The 15161-nt window shown below is 39.8% G+C and overlaps 1 protein-coding gene across 1 annotated transcript in view; it reads right to left on the bottom strand.

Moving 5' to 3' along the window:
* The window catches only part of LOC311015148 (BMP/retinoic acid-inducible neural-specific protein 3-like), a 47743-nt gene extending 33117 nt beyond the window's left edge, over positions 1 to 14626 (bottom strand). The window contains exon 1 of the mRNA XM_084012249.1: positions 14501 to 14626. The gene's annotated coding sequence lies outside the window, so the exon portion shown is untranslated. The remainder of the gene's footprint in view (positions 1 to 14500) is intronic.
* Positions 14627 to 15161: the final 535 nt, after the last annotated feature.

A 15161-nucleotide genomic window follows, 5' to 3' on the forward strand; every position in this document is an offset into this window, starting at 1 on the left:
ATATCAACTTGAACAATTCAACAAATAAGACTCCGTGTTATGACATATCATCGTTTTTCTCACACATTACAGCTGAGCGCCTGCTATGGTGACTCCCTGAGGGTTTGGAAGGCAGCAGCCAATGATGTACAGACAGCAGAAAGCAACATGCCTGTGCAGAAAGAGCCATGACTCAGACCTGTGCCAAAATATCTTGTGGACACCGACTGTGAAAAACCTTTTTCTGCATGACATCACAGGCTGAAAAATAGTCTGCCTATTAGATGACCATGAATGTTTTCATAAAGCATATTGTCCATTCTGTGTGGTAATATAAGAAGTGGTATTGCATTTATATCTTTTTTATTTTACAATAAGAATAAGAAAAAGGAAGGAAAAGCAGATGCACTGCTGATAAAACCCCTCTGTAGCTGAACGCTACAGTAGTTTTCAGATCAGCTCATCGCATGTGAGAGTAAAATGCCCTTGGAATGACCTTGTGTCCAACTTTAATCTATTCCTTAACCAACATGCTACAACAGATGTACATTTGCAAGTTAATTTAACCAAGACAACCAAGACCTCCCTTGCTTCCTTGTCTCTTTCGTTTAATTCAACTTCACCTGATTTAACTGCAGTGCATTTCACTGCAAGTGCTATCAGTTTCACCTGAGTGCTTTCATTGGGATCAGGTAGATGTACACATTTCGGCTGGGCTTTAGGTTGCTCAAATGCATGGTCAGATTCATTTAGAAGAACAAATGTCTAAATCTAGTACAAGGATTGTACTGCAGCATATATGATATTGAACAGTAGAAGTTGGAAATTAATGAGTTTGATGCTGCATGGCTACATGGCTTGGGATGCTAAACTAATATTTGACTCTAATAGCACGTTTAAATATCCGTGCCCCACTGTATTAAGTTTAAGTGTATTGGCAGGATAACCCCTTGAGATGAACCATCTCGTTTTCGCGGGGGGTCTACAAAAAATACATTCATAGACACACAAAGCTCTCCCAAGCCCAACTACCCTGATGCTCACCGATCCCGCCCTCCTGAAAAAATTAAATTAAAATAATAAATTAAAATAGTGATAAAATAAATAACAAATATAAAGCAAGTTCACATATGTGCCCCCATATACCATGCTATTTACAACACATTAAGAACAAATTGATAAATGAATAAAAACAATTAAATAAATAACAATTATGAGTGTGAAATTAGAAACAAAAACATGTAATTTGAAGACAATTAATAATGGAAGTCTTAACGAAAAAAAAAAAAGGGGTGCACGAAATGTCTCAGACTGTATGTTGACCTATATGGGATTAAATGTTGTTATAGATAAGGAGGATAGTTATAATAATCGATTTAAAGATAAACTGCAGCCAGTGAAATTGCCTTCTAGAATGAGGTGTTAACCAGTTGAGTGATTTGTACATCAGGCAGTGATGGGTTCTGTAAGGACACCTTAAAACAACTTATTTTTTATTATTTTTAATTTTATTTCAATAACAAATATTTAAATAACAATATAGACCACATAAGGGGTGGGGTTAATATTTGTCAGATGTGAATATAGACATCCTGATCATCTGATCAAGTACAGCTTCATACAAACATATCTAAATAAAATCCTTCAGCCACGACTCCCAAAGAAGCAAGCTGGCTTTTCCTCCTTTCACTTGAGAAGTGTTTATCTCTTAACTGAAAGGCAACCTGATGCCCAAATGTGTTTACCGGTAATCATGATTCTATTATCATCATATTGTTTTTATTGTCACCCTAACATGAGATGTGGATCAGCATCTAAAATCTGTAATTTTACATGACAAAAATAATAAATCAATCAATTTAAACCACAAAATATGAACCGAATGAACTCAGGCTTCATTCACCAATTTTAGATATTTTGCAGACTTGAGGATTTATTGAATGATTAGTAAAAGTGAATGAAAGATTGGTCAATAATAAAAGTAATCATTAGTTGCAGCCCTTCACTCCTTAAACTAAAATTGGTTTTCACACAGGCTGGCACAGAAATGCTGGAAGTCATCAAATGAAAGAATATCATAGCACTTCAAATTTAAATGCACCGTAATGTGTCACTCTTAATTTTAGAGGGAGATTTATTTCACTTTTCTCTTGAGTCAATTTTTTTACGAGTCACTAACATAAAGAAGTTTATTTGTGTATGAAGGGGAAAAGCTTCACGTACTTCATTAGTAATGTAACATATTTCCTCTGTGGCCTCACTTTTTATATTCTGATTTTCAAAATGTTGCCGAGTAAAGCTGCTTCTTACCTGGTAGAAGTTGTGATTTTGATTGTGAATAGAGGGAAAATTGCTATTCTACCGTTTTCAAAATTGCATGCATCATAATTTGTATTTGCTTTTCTTTGACAAGGCAACTATTGCAAGTGCAAATTGAGGAGGAAATACGCATCCACGCACATACACTTTAGTTGCTAAATACAACGTTTCGGTTGCTGAGTTTTATGACACCACCTGCTGTTCAGACCGCTGTCCAGGGCTTTCAAAAGTCTCCATCACAATCTCCAGACCCGTCAATCATCTCCCCTGCAGTGACAATCCTTTGCTGTGTGTGTGTGTGTGTGTGTGTGTGTGGGGGGGGGGGGGGGGGGGGGGTCGTCTGAGTCCCATTACAGTATTCTGATGACAATCTGTCAAGTTAACTCAGCCATATGACCGCGTGTGTGGCTTTGCACACATATGCGTGGGTTTCCAAAATCATTACTCTCAGACAACACAGCAGACAGCATGGGAAGAGTGCACAACAGCTGGAGGTGGACAGGGAGAGCAGAAACAGATTTAATGTAATATTGAATATTATCATGCATTCCTCCTCCATGCTTCAACTTTCAACAATCAACCATCATCTCTTTCTGTAGATTACTTTAATTTTGTAGTTATTATCGAGCTGGCAATTTGGAAATTGACTGCAGTCTGAGATTGCTGTCATCGCTCGCCAGACTCGGCCTGCAGGTCCCGAGTGTGTGTGCGCGTGTGTGTGTGTGTGTGCATTCGTATGTGTTTGTATTGTGTAGAATTGTTTCGTGCCGTCATGGTAATGAGATTTTAATGCAAATACGTGTAGTTGTTCTGTCTCACTCTGGTTCCTACATTACCCACAATGCAACATTTCATTTGGAGATTCATATCTTTTATTCTAATCTTGTAGCCGGGAACTGCTAGCCTCAAGCAGAGATGAGGAATGTGCTGCAGACTTCTAAACATTATAAATGGCCTCAAGTGATGTTACTTAAAGGCAATTTATGAGACTGCCGCTCCCTGTAGAGCCACAAAAGACTGCTTTTTTTTAAATTCACATGCAGTAGTACTCTATAAGACCTGTAAACAGACCGGTCGAGTTCCTGTTAACGGATCACAAGTTTTCATCCAAGGTTTTCAGGTCAGTTAAAGCACGTTACTGTTTTACTGAGGTTAAATTGAGATGCAATATTATGGTGTCAAGTTCAGACTCATGTGTGTAAATCAAGTGTCAAAACAGTCAAGTCCAAGTCCGGTTTTAAATTCCCATTTTGTGTGACATTGACCTTAACTTTGGCAGGCAGAATGGATCGCATCAGGTATACAATGAGTGTTTGTGTGTGTTTGTGTGTGTGCCTGTACTTTCTCAGTGCAAATATGCAGCATGAATTCATTCTCAGAATAATTCTCACATATAGCACCCCAGCTTTTCGTACCGACTCCAGGTGTACAAATTAGGGATGCACCAATCCGAGTTATACCAGTATTTTATTAATATATGCTCTGTCTCACTTTGCTGAAGTGAGTCTTTTATATGTAAGACAAAACACCAGACTAAACAATTGTTTACTAACTTCTTAAAAGACAATAAATACATAGAAATACATGTACAATATTGTTCACTAAAATAATGCTATCCTTTACCAGATTAGACTATTGTCACTGATACCGGATCCAGCTATTTGAGTCAGTATCGGCCTGATATCAGTATCAATGCATCTCCACTAAAAATCTCAAATAATGTTATTGGGAAGAACCATCAGAGATTTGACCAGAAGATCAATGATTATAATAAATAAAACAAACACACTTATTATTTTATATCCCAATTGTCAACACCAATGACTGTGATGCTGCCAAATCCTCATCGACACAATAGTCTCCCATCGAAGAAAGTCTCCTTCTCCACACGTTATTATTGTTATATACCATAGGAAAGAAATTACTCTGCTATAAGCAGGATGATTTTGCAAACCAGAAAATGGAATGCTGGGTGAAATATACAGCCAATAGCATACTCACCAGGTGAGTCATTTTATCAGCACAAACATTGCAATGTGCAAGTCTGACTCAGGCTAAAGTCTGCAGTTTGTTCCCTTGATCCATGTAAAGCACACCACCGCTATAGCAGTAAAACAGAGACGGGATCAAGTTTGTCAACGCTGAAACCAATTCTCTTTCAACTTATTTTCTTGTCAACGCAGTTAAACTGTGAACGTGTCCTTTTCAACAATTTCTGTTTTCTCATTCCAGCATTGTTGAATAGTTTATTCGCACAGACTGCCTTGTTTCCCCAGTCTTCTGATATCTCCTGCCAAGCTCTGTGTTCCGTCTCGAGCATCGCACTATTCTCTCCTCTCTTTCAGCAGCGAGCGGTGTGTGATTTGACAACATTTGAAACTAACGTAGTGGAAGTTTGAATTGTTAAAGCATCAGGGTTGGGAATATGTTGCTGTGTGATAATGGATGCCAATGCTGTCTACGCTGCAGGGAAATGCGCCTAAAACAGCTACAACGTGCACTTTTCTCCAAAACTACCCTTTGCTTCCTCTTTGATGAGATATTATCGGTGAAACACTGCCTCGCTTTACATGGGGCATGTTGTATACAGAGTGACCTTCCTAAGAGGGGAGTGTGTAGTGTGTAGTGTGTGTAGTGTGCATTCTCAAATACCTCTCAAACCTACTTTTGATGCAATTTTCATCACACACTTGCTATGATAAGTCCCGTCTGTAAACATTCATTGTTTTCAGACAGGTCTGTGCCAGCCTTATAATCACGTTATCGGCCCAAACAAAGCCATCCGCTAAGCCTTTGTTATCGGCTGCCTGGAAGATATCCGATACATGCCATTTTCATTTACAAGGGCATTATGTCACATTTCCAAACCTCATGCAAACAGTGCTTTTCATCAAATGCCGGTAGAAAATGCTCCTCCTCGAGGCAGGAAGCCCCTCACATAATCGAGAAGCAACAAATCAAACGTTGGGTGACACAACAAGAAGGAATTTCCAATGCAAACGCCCGTGCCGCAGTGGATCCTCTCAAATATGATTTTGCACAACGTGGGCCACCAATAACCCGGGGCTGTTTGGAACCTCCGTGTAAAATGAAAGCTCTGTTTGTTCCTGAGGTCCTCTCAGTGGAATAGTGAGCAGAGTGCAAATACAGGGGGAATAGATTATCCCACACAGATTGTAATGAGGACTTTTGTTCCCCCGAACGGGCAAACGCCAAAAATAATATTGGTGAAAGGCACGACGTGGCATCATACTGCAAATACAGCCTTTTATTGGTTATCCATTTAGATTCCATGTGTCTGTTTTGTTCTCTAATGTTTTCCTTCCTAGATTATGAAAACATTATCAGAGCACCAAGGTAATTATCATTTTAAGATAAATTAAAATTACGTTATGAGCAGGCAGAAGCATTTTTCCCCCCTGCTTTTGAAAACAGGCTATGTAATGGGGCCCTCGACTCCAAATGCCTCAAGCGAAATAAACAGCCTGCATTTGCGCCCTCGGACTACCCCCCCACCCCGCCGCACAATCGGCCCAGCCTTGTCATGTGACGCTCTATTTTTCTTGCGGATGTTTCAGAAACGTGTGCGCAGGAAACAAAGTATAACCTAAAGAGAGACAGCACAGTGATTGCTATTTGTCTTTTAAATGACACAGGCAAGGTCCTGTTCGTTTCTGCAGGGGGGGAATATATGTTTGAAAGTCTTTTATGTTGTTGCCAGTTTGTTAGAGGAAGGAGGGTGTTTAACAAATGGCCATTCCAGCAACAGTGGATCAAACTCTTCAGCATCTTTACGCCCACTACCCGTCATAATGACAGGCCATGTTCAGTTGGCGCTACTGAATATAAATAGTTCACAAGTCGGCTTCTGCAGAGGTTCAATGTCATGTCACTGTTTGACCCGTCGCCGTTGAATGGCAGAGCAAAGACTGCTGTGTTTCCCTGCTGTTTGTTTTGTTCTCATGACGAATGCTTTTTCTTTTTTAACCAACACATTTACAACACAGTTGTCAAATTATTTAAAATAGAGTTCCCAGAGAGGGATTCGCTTGTCAACATATACATACTTGATAATGTCTTTGGACATTATGTTCCCACAGCCTAATGTTCCCACAGCCCAATGGTCCCACAACTCTATGTTCCCTCAGGGCTTGTGTTCCTACATTGCCCTTCCATTTAATCCTATCCCCCACAAGATGTTTTGGAAGCATTTTATAGTAAATTAATGAATGAGTAATTTTATTTTGATCAGCAGCAGCATACATAATGTACTTATGTAACTTGTGTCTACACATGAATATCAAACAAAACAGAAAAAAATAATCTTAGAATATTTTTCAAATATGTTATTTTTAAATTTTGTTTTGAAATGAACACTTTTACTCTGTTTAGAATTCACATACTTTTCAATGTAGTAAACTTGGTTGTTTTGAGTTCCTCTTAAGTTGTACTCTCCGTCTCTATCCCCTAAATATTTTTGAATATTTACTGGAATTAAATTCTGCCGTGCTTCATACAACATTTGTACAATTTTGCAGTCAACCAGGTCTTTGAACTGCAATGCCCTTGATTTTAGAAACAATGCATTGGTGTGTCTGTAGTACCCCACATTGTAGGCTATTCTTATAGCTCACTTTTGCAAGGGCTTATAAGTTCCCAACTACTTATTATGGATGGTTACTATCAAGTCCTTCCCGAGTTTTCTTAAAATGTTCCCACATTTCTAAGATGTTTTTTAGAAAAAAAAAAAAAAAGAAAAAAAAACCTTACCTATAGCACTCTGATCGTAGAACTGTTTCTCTTGAAGTACAAGTTTACTCAGATGAGGACCTAACACTTGTTCTATTTTTAGCTCTTACTTTATCGGCAATGATACGTTGTGGTTTCCTTGTTTCCTTCTTTTGACAAATGTACTTATTGTAAGTCGCTTTGGACAAAAGCGTCTGCTAAATGACCTAAATGTAAATGTAAATGTAATGTTTTTAACTGTGCTCATGTTATAATTGTGAAAGTTTGAAAAAACAAATGCCTGCTTAAATACTACAACACAGATGTCCACGATATTTAGTGAAGAGATATAGTGAACAGGATTGGGTGGCGGACCCTCAACTACCAGGGGACAATTGATTTCAAAACACAGGACAAGATGTAAATATCTTTTATGTGCCAAAAACACTCACCAAGAGAGTAGCACGGTAGACTTTATGACACTGACAGGCTGACACGCTCCCCTTTGGACAACAGCATCGGCTTGAAAACAACAGAAGTCCATGTTGGAGGACCACCAGGGAAGCAAAAAGGGAAAACATGCTCATAACACACTCATATCTCAAAATGTTCTTCCCTGAGGCATGAGATACAGCTCATGAGTCAAAGGCATGTGTTATTAAAAGCACTTTTGGTCGTTACATTGGGTACGACAAACACCGTGGGCCTGTCATGTCCTGCGACTTTTTGGAAATGGAAACATTTAAAAATATATATATTTTGGTAAGAGACCATTTCATAGAAGCTGCGATTGCTGATATTATTTAATAAATTATAGGATTGATTCACAGACTTCTAGAACTAAATTAACTGAATTGCCAGCCTTGCCACATTGAGTTAATATCCCGATTGATTTTTAATGAAGAGAACATCAGAAACAAGCTCATCTATTTGCCTTCCCTACCAATCCGTAGATTTGTGATGAACATCTGTCTTCGTGTGATTTTCAGAGCACGGCTTCCCGGCTGTTGGGCAGCGCTTCCTGTTAAGTTTCCGCGGCTGCCAGAATTACATGTTCCCTCCAGAGTTTTACTGGCTACTGGCTACAAGGCTGGATCTTGACTCCCACCCTGTCTTTTGGAGGATACAGTAAGCCTGATGAGATGTGGGAACTCCCAAGCCTAATCTTTCTTGAGGATTTCAGCAGCCGTTCTCATTGGAGACGGGGACAAAACAGAGCATTCAGGCCCTAAACATCTGCTCGCTTATTGTGGGATGCCAGAGCTGTAACGGTCACCTACCTGAGTGTGTGTGTGTGTGTGTGTGCGCGTGTGTGTGTGTGTGTGTGTGTCCATGATTGGAACACTCGCCACAGCAGATCTTCTTTGTTTGCAGTCCAAGTATGCAAATTGAAATTAGTCTCTTTTTGTGATATCGCAGACTTTGAACACGTTTGAAGTAAAGTGATGGTTTGAGAAGAGATGGAAGGGAGGCACGCGCTTTGCAAGGAGGATGGGTGGGGGTGGGGGGGGCTTGATTAAAATATTTCATTAGAATTAGGATCCACTTTGTAACTTGTCTGCGAGCCAACCCCAAAACCATCCTCAAAGTAGGGAAACAGGAACTGATAAACTTTACATCTTCCCCTCCGTGCTGACTAATGAGGTTTTTGGCCCTAATTAACCCAGTTATCTTCCCTCCTACAACTGTCAACAATACCTCTCATAACAGCGCCACGGGTAAAACACAGCCTTTGTGAAATTATAATATGACTGCCAGTTGTACTCATCCAGCTGTCTTACAAACAAATACAAAGGATGAGCTCCCGTCGTGTCCGAGGAAGAAGACATCAAAGACAAACGAAATGTCACTTTGTAAGCGCTTACACGCACAATCGCGAACGCACATGCATCGTCAGATCCATAAACACGCATATGTGAGCGTCAGGCATATGTGAGCGTCAGGCATGCAGACTCAAAGCGATGGGACATAAACATGAGAGCTGGGTTGGCGTTGGAATCAAGTGAGAGTGTGAATACAGTGTTGCCGTGTGAAGGTGTCGTTCAGCCACTATGGTCTTCAAGTCTAACTTGAGATTTAGTAGAAGTGGACAATGTGTGTATATATTATATATATAAATAATCCTCGCTTTTAGTACTGTAAAGTCTGACAAATTGTGGTGATTTGCATTTTGACTGCAATATTCTTCATCTCTTATAATCCTCTTTGTATGTAAATGAGTTTTAGTGAAGCCATGCTGCAACAACAAAAATGTGTATCTGTAAAAATGTATTTACATTTGTTATTTACATTGACTGCTCCTATAGTGATGTAGCTACTGTATATGGAAGACTGTATATGGAGACATGTAAGACAACAAAACTGTAGTTTTCTTAAACCTTGTCATTGTTTGAGATCCCATCAAACTGATCGCAGTATGTACGTGTAGAAATAGCACAACATTTCCATGTGTCATAATTATTATGCGTTTTACGTTCATCACATTTAGTATTATGCCACATTGCGAGTGTCATTAATCACAACGTCAGTGCGATACAGTCATGGTTAAGTTTAGGCTCAAACCACTTTGTTTTAGGAAAAACATCCTTGTTGTGTGTAAAATAAGTATGTAAACTAAGTAACTAAGTAGGGGTCTCAGACACTGGTCTCCTGGTTGCGAGTTCTGCACCCACCATAAGTGGTCTCTCTCACAGTTTACACTACATCAATTGTTCAGTGTAGCAGATTCAATCACACAGATGTGTCCACAGTGCAGTCAGTACAAGATGACAAAAGGCAAGAATGACGTCCTTAAGGCATGCAAAATACTTCAAATCGTTGTGTAAGGCTGGGTCCACACTGCTGTATGTTAAAATGAATTATAATAATTGCTATAGTTTCACGTATTTATTTTCTTTTGACCTTGTCAAAGCCCTTTATGTAACAACTGTACTGAATTGTCTTTGCCACACCGTGGGTTCACACAGCCGTAGAGAGACTGAAAGCAATAGTCGTTTCAGCAAGTGCCCCAAAATGACATGTGTTTACGTTCAAGTGGCTGAAAGCCTCGAGCAGCTGTCGCACTTATGACAGGAACAAAAGAAGGAAGAAAGATGATGGTGGTCATCCTTATGTGCTTATTTTAAAACCCAAACCATGGCATTGTATGTATCATATCATAAAACAGATTTTATTTTTCAACAGTGATTTATAACAGTTTGGGAAAGCACCGATAGAGCGTCCGATCAGAAAATGATCGGAAATTACCATAACGTCATTGCTGTGAGCAAGGTAATAATTTATGTGTCTTGTGTTATATTGAGCCATTTATCAGCAGTTATATATTCCCTTTGTATGCCGAACGTTTTGCACAGACACAGATATGCACAATACGTTATCCTACAAATTGACACGTCAACGTTTTAGACCCCAGAGAGCTCTAATTCATGTCACAACACTTGCAAACAAATTGTTCCAAAACAAAGCAAAGTCAAATAACAGAGATCATAAAATACTAATTGGGGGACTTTGTGGACTTGGGAGATGCAGCTGCGTTACAAAAAGAAAAAAAAGGTACTGCCAACATCAATCACAGTTACAGAGCCATTGTATCTAACCTTGTGTCGCAGCTGGAGACTCTGAGACACCAAACAGAAATAATGTCATGTAGCTGGCTTCTGAACCAGCCAGCAGCCATCCACATCATGTTAATAAGCAACTCTCATAAAATGAGTTTGGTTGTTAGAATGCACTGTGGTACACTTGGTTTCAGTGTGTAGTCCTATTTAACAAGCTTAATATCCCATCAGAAACAGTGTCTTTTATTTTATTATTATTATTATCTTAATTATTTTTCTATTTACAAAATAAGACAGCAATAGCTTATTAAGGCGAAGGGACCCTACAGCGGACCTTTTCATGCCAACACTTCCTCCCCCTCACAAAAACAAGAAGAGAATGTTGCTGGAGGAGGGAGCAATAAACTTGTAACAAACATGTTTTAAATACAGTGCCAATTCATTATGGAAGATGGGTAGCAGTGAGTGCAGTCACCCCACACACACACACACACTTCAAATATTCACATCATTATGCAAATATGTAAAAAAAAAAAAAATATCCAAAACAGTTGCCTCTCATCTGTGTGTGTGTGCGTGTGTATTATGTTATTTCTCCTTGATGGCTGTGGGGATAAGGGATTAATTATTGCTGTGTTTGTGTGTGTGTGTGTGTGTGTGTGTGTGTGTGTGTGTGTGTGTGTGTGTGTGTGTACATGTGTACATGTGTAGCTTTTAAAAAGTTCAAATTATGTGGGTGAATGTTTAAACTGCAGCGGCGTTGTAGCAAATCATTTTAAGCTATTGTGCGTAAAAAAAAAAACAACAACTCCATTTGAAAGCAAACAGGGGAGAAGTCACTTTAATAATTGCTACCTAGACTGTAAACTTCTCACTTGCGCAATTTTTATATGGCTGGTTTATCACAGAGTGGCCACCAACATCCAGCGACTGAGGCATCTATAAAGAGTAAAACACAAATAAACCTCTCCTGCTGGTGGCCTTGTACACATACAGGGACAATGGTTGCTCTTAAATTAAAACAGACTGTTGCCTTCCACATTTTTCTCCCAGGCTTTTTCTTTCTTTCTTTTGCTTGTGTCTGATACTGCTACATTTCTTGAAAATGCACAACTGCAGCATACATAATGTCTTCTATTCTATTCTTACGTCACTTCCTTTCATTATAAAACGGCTAAGAGATGTTAAAAGCTTGCAATCAAACAGTTTGCATGTCATATTCTTCAAAGTGTATCACAATCCCTGTGGAATGACTCGTTTCAATATCAGAATTTGATCAATTCAGTCTGATAACAACTTTTAAGTCTCAAAGAGCCAATTGAATTAATTCAACCCCATTGAAATTAGCATTATTATTATAGTATTTATGTTTTAAATTGTTTCTTTTGGGTTATGTCCTAAGGGCAATATTCTTCAAACCGTGAAAGCATTATATTATTATTATTATTATTGATCATTATGTATAAAAAATATATATATTGAGATAATACATGTTAGCCATATCCTCTGGCTCAATTTTAGGGCTTATAATACATAAGTAAATTAAAAAAAAAAAATTGTATCTGTTTAGTGCACTGTTCTCTTCAAGTTATTTCGAAAGGCAGCTTTAAGTATGCTTTGTGGTGACAAGAGTTTGCTTCATATCAGGGTTGGGTTATTTGAAGCACATTTGTGTCATGCCTAGTGTGTAGGTTAGTTGAATGCCTCTGTCTTGCATGTCTTCATTGGCAGAGATTTGTAAACCATTAAATTGCATGTTACTTTCGAGTAGTTTTTGCGATTTACTGCAAATTTGCTGTTATCAGCAGCACGGCATCTATCCATTAGCACATGTGTTTACAGAATGTTCAGACTCAACTTTCAATTACCAGTTGCCTTATAGAGAGATTTTGGCTTAATGCCACCGTCGCACTAAATCTAAGGGTTTCTACTCTTCTCAATGATACTCCCCCCACACACATTTTAAGATTTTATCTTTTGCTTTATTCTCATCTTTCTTACTTTTTAATTCTCTACCTCCAAACACGCTCCTGCATGAGTTTGGATTGAAGTCAAACTCGTTGGTTTGCTCATTATCATAAAATAATGGGCTGTGGATATTGAGCAGATCTTCGCAAAACCTGATCCCGAAATACCACCAAAATCTGCATAGTCAATCATTTTCTTCTCTTCATCCTTATTCCTTTCTTCCTTCTTTTTCTTTCTACCCCTTATCTTCTTATTTCAGACTTCACTTGAACCTGCCTCTTCCAAACCCCCTTTCCCAGCAAAAGAAAATATATGTTATGATCAAATACACAGCAATGGTATTTCACACAACGAGGGCCCCTCATTCATTAAGTCAAACACTTGGTAGATTTCCGCCCACCCCCTAGCCAACGCTAAGCAACGGAGAACCATTTTGATTCAAACTGAAACTGCATTTTAGTCTTTTCATTCCCTTGTGGTGTGTTTACAGTGGCCGTGCCGGATTCCCTTTCGTTCCCTCCCTCCTCTGCCATTCTCTCCGAAGCCATCACACCTACGGCTGATGCCTCATCCAGTCCTATCAGGCACCCAACACTAAACTGTTAGAACAAGGAGCCCTCTCAGGCATGTAATTCCTCCTGTTGGGATTAGTCTGAAAGCCTATAGATGGCACTCTGCTCAGTCACATTTGCCATGTAAAAGCGCATTTTGTTTTTTTTTTTAAAGCGTTTTTTTTCTCCTCTCAATATGCCCATCAAGGCGGATGGCCTTCTCATTTGACAAACAAACATAGAAGGATACACACAAACACCTGGCCTGGCTGGACATCTTAACAATGAGAAAATGTTGTTGCGCTGGTCACTTCTTTCTTTCTGTGGGACAGGTGAGCGCTACAAGGAGAGAAATCTCTCTTTTCATGGGGAGGAGACAGTGTGCCTTTCAGGCCTGGACACGGTCGGGTTCACCAGTCTCCCAGGATAGATGAGGACACCGCTGAACAGTGGCCCTGTTGTGGCCCTATAAAAAGTCACAGGCTTTGGCACTCCTGCTTAACACTGGCATGTGGCAATGAGAATTACAGCAGTAATTCACTGTTTTTGTGTTGTTTTTTCCCCTCATAAACTCACTGCAGTGGGGTAGGCCTATTTGCTCTAAGATAGAGGTTTAATATAGAGCTAAATTTGAAATTATACAAATAACACCTGCCCTTGGACTGGTATCATGGCATTTAAAATGTTAGCTTTCTTTGGGGGCATTTGGCTTATTATCATAGCCTCTCTGATGTTCCCATGAGGCCGCCCTGACTCATGTGCCTTCTTTGAGGGTGACGCTTGAGGCTGAAATGTATAATTATGAAATCAGTGGGATATTTTTTTATTTTTTTTCCCCCAGCCTGAGAGCGAACATGGATTTCTGCCTGGCGCTTGGCAAACCCTGCTCCATGCACATCAGTGTTGGAGATCTGATCCTCTACAGGCGAGAATGCCAATACACCCTAAGGAATATAGATTAGAGGTGTTTGCTGGAAAGGCAGATAAAGGGAGGCAGTGTTGGTGAGGGGGGGAGAAAGAATGGGAGGAGATTGGTCTGATTGTGCTCATGTACATGGTGACAAGGCATGACATGCAATATTGGGTAAAGCAGCAGCAGCAGCAGCAGAGTTTACATGGATGTGCAAGTGTGTGCGTGTGTGTGTTTGAGCTTGCATTGTGGTCTGGCTTCAGCCAGCATTTAACACATGTCCCAGCAGATTTTAGCACAGCAGATTTTAGAGTGCTATCCTGCTCAAATACACTGCTGGTATGTTGCCCCCCCAACCAAAAAAAAAAAATGCATTTAAAAATGAAAAACAGGGGAAATATCCACAGGTATGCCGTTTAGATGTTAAGAAATTCTCCTTTAAATCCACGCATCTGAAAAAAATTAATTGAATAATTTAAAGAACTTACCGCGGTTTGGAAGAGCAGATAAACTTCAACTCAGTATTTCCCATTCTCTTGCTGAATCTCGGCGGCTCTCAACTCCCGATATCGTAAACTCATTTCACAGTGTGTCAGGATTGAACAGCAACTCCGCGGAGAAACAACAAGAAGAAAAGAGCACTCCAAAAAAAAACAAAAAAAAACTAGTAGGCTACACACTCAGGGATCCGACAGGAGATACAACGGATGCTGCTCCGGAGGAACCGTCGCACGGTTCTACACCAGTGAGAAACTTTGACTTTCGCCGGGGAGGGAGGGAGGGAAGGGGGTTGGAAAAGTCGGTTTATCCCCAATGTAATTCAGTTCCTAGAAACAAAGGCTTTGACCTTTCTCGGGATAATTACTTTACAAAATGAAATCATCCAGCAGGAGATGTAGTCAAGGGGAGAGACGAGTAGAGGAGGAAGAGGAGGGAGAGAGAGAGACTCAAGGAGCGCGAAGGGGCTGTCGATTAGCAGATTAAAAAAAAAAAAGAAGATGCGTTGGCGCATTTGTTTCAGCCAAGAAAAGCGGCGGCGTTCCAGCGTCGGACGGGTGCGACGGAATGCGGCTACCGGGGACGCGGACAGGCGCCCCGCGAAGATGGTTAAATATCCCGTTGTGAATTTCACCAGGTTTTTGTTGTTGT

The sequence above is a fragment of the Eutrigla gurnardus genome, assembly GCF_963514095.1.
Source record: "Eutrigla gurnardus genome assembly, chromosome: 6".
NCBI lineage: Eukaryota > Metazoa > Chordata > Actinopteri > Perciformes > Triglidae > Eutrigla > Eutrigla gurnardus.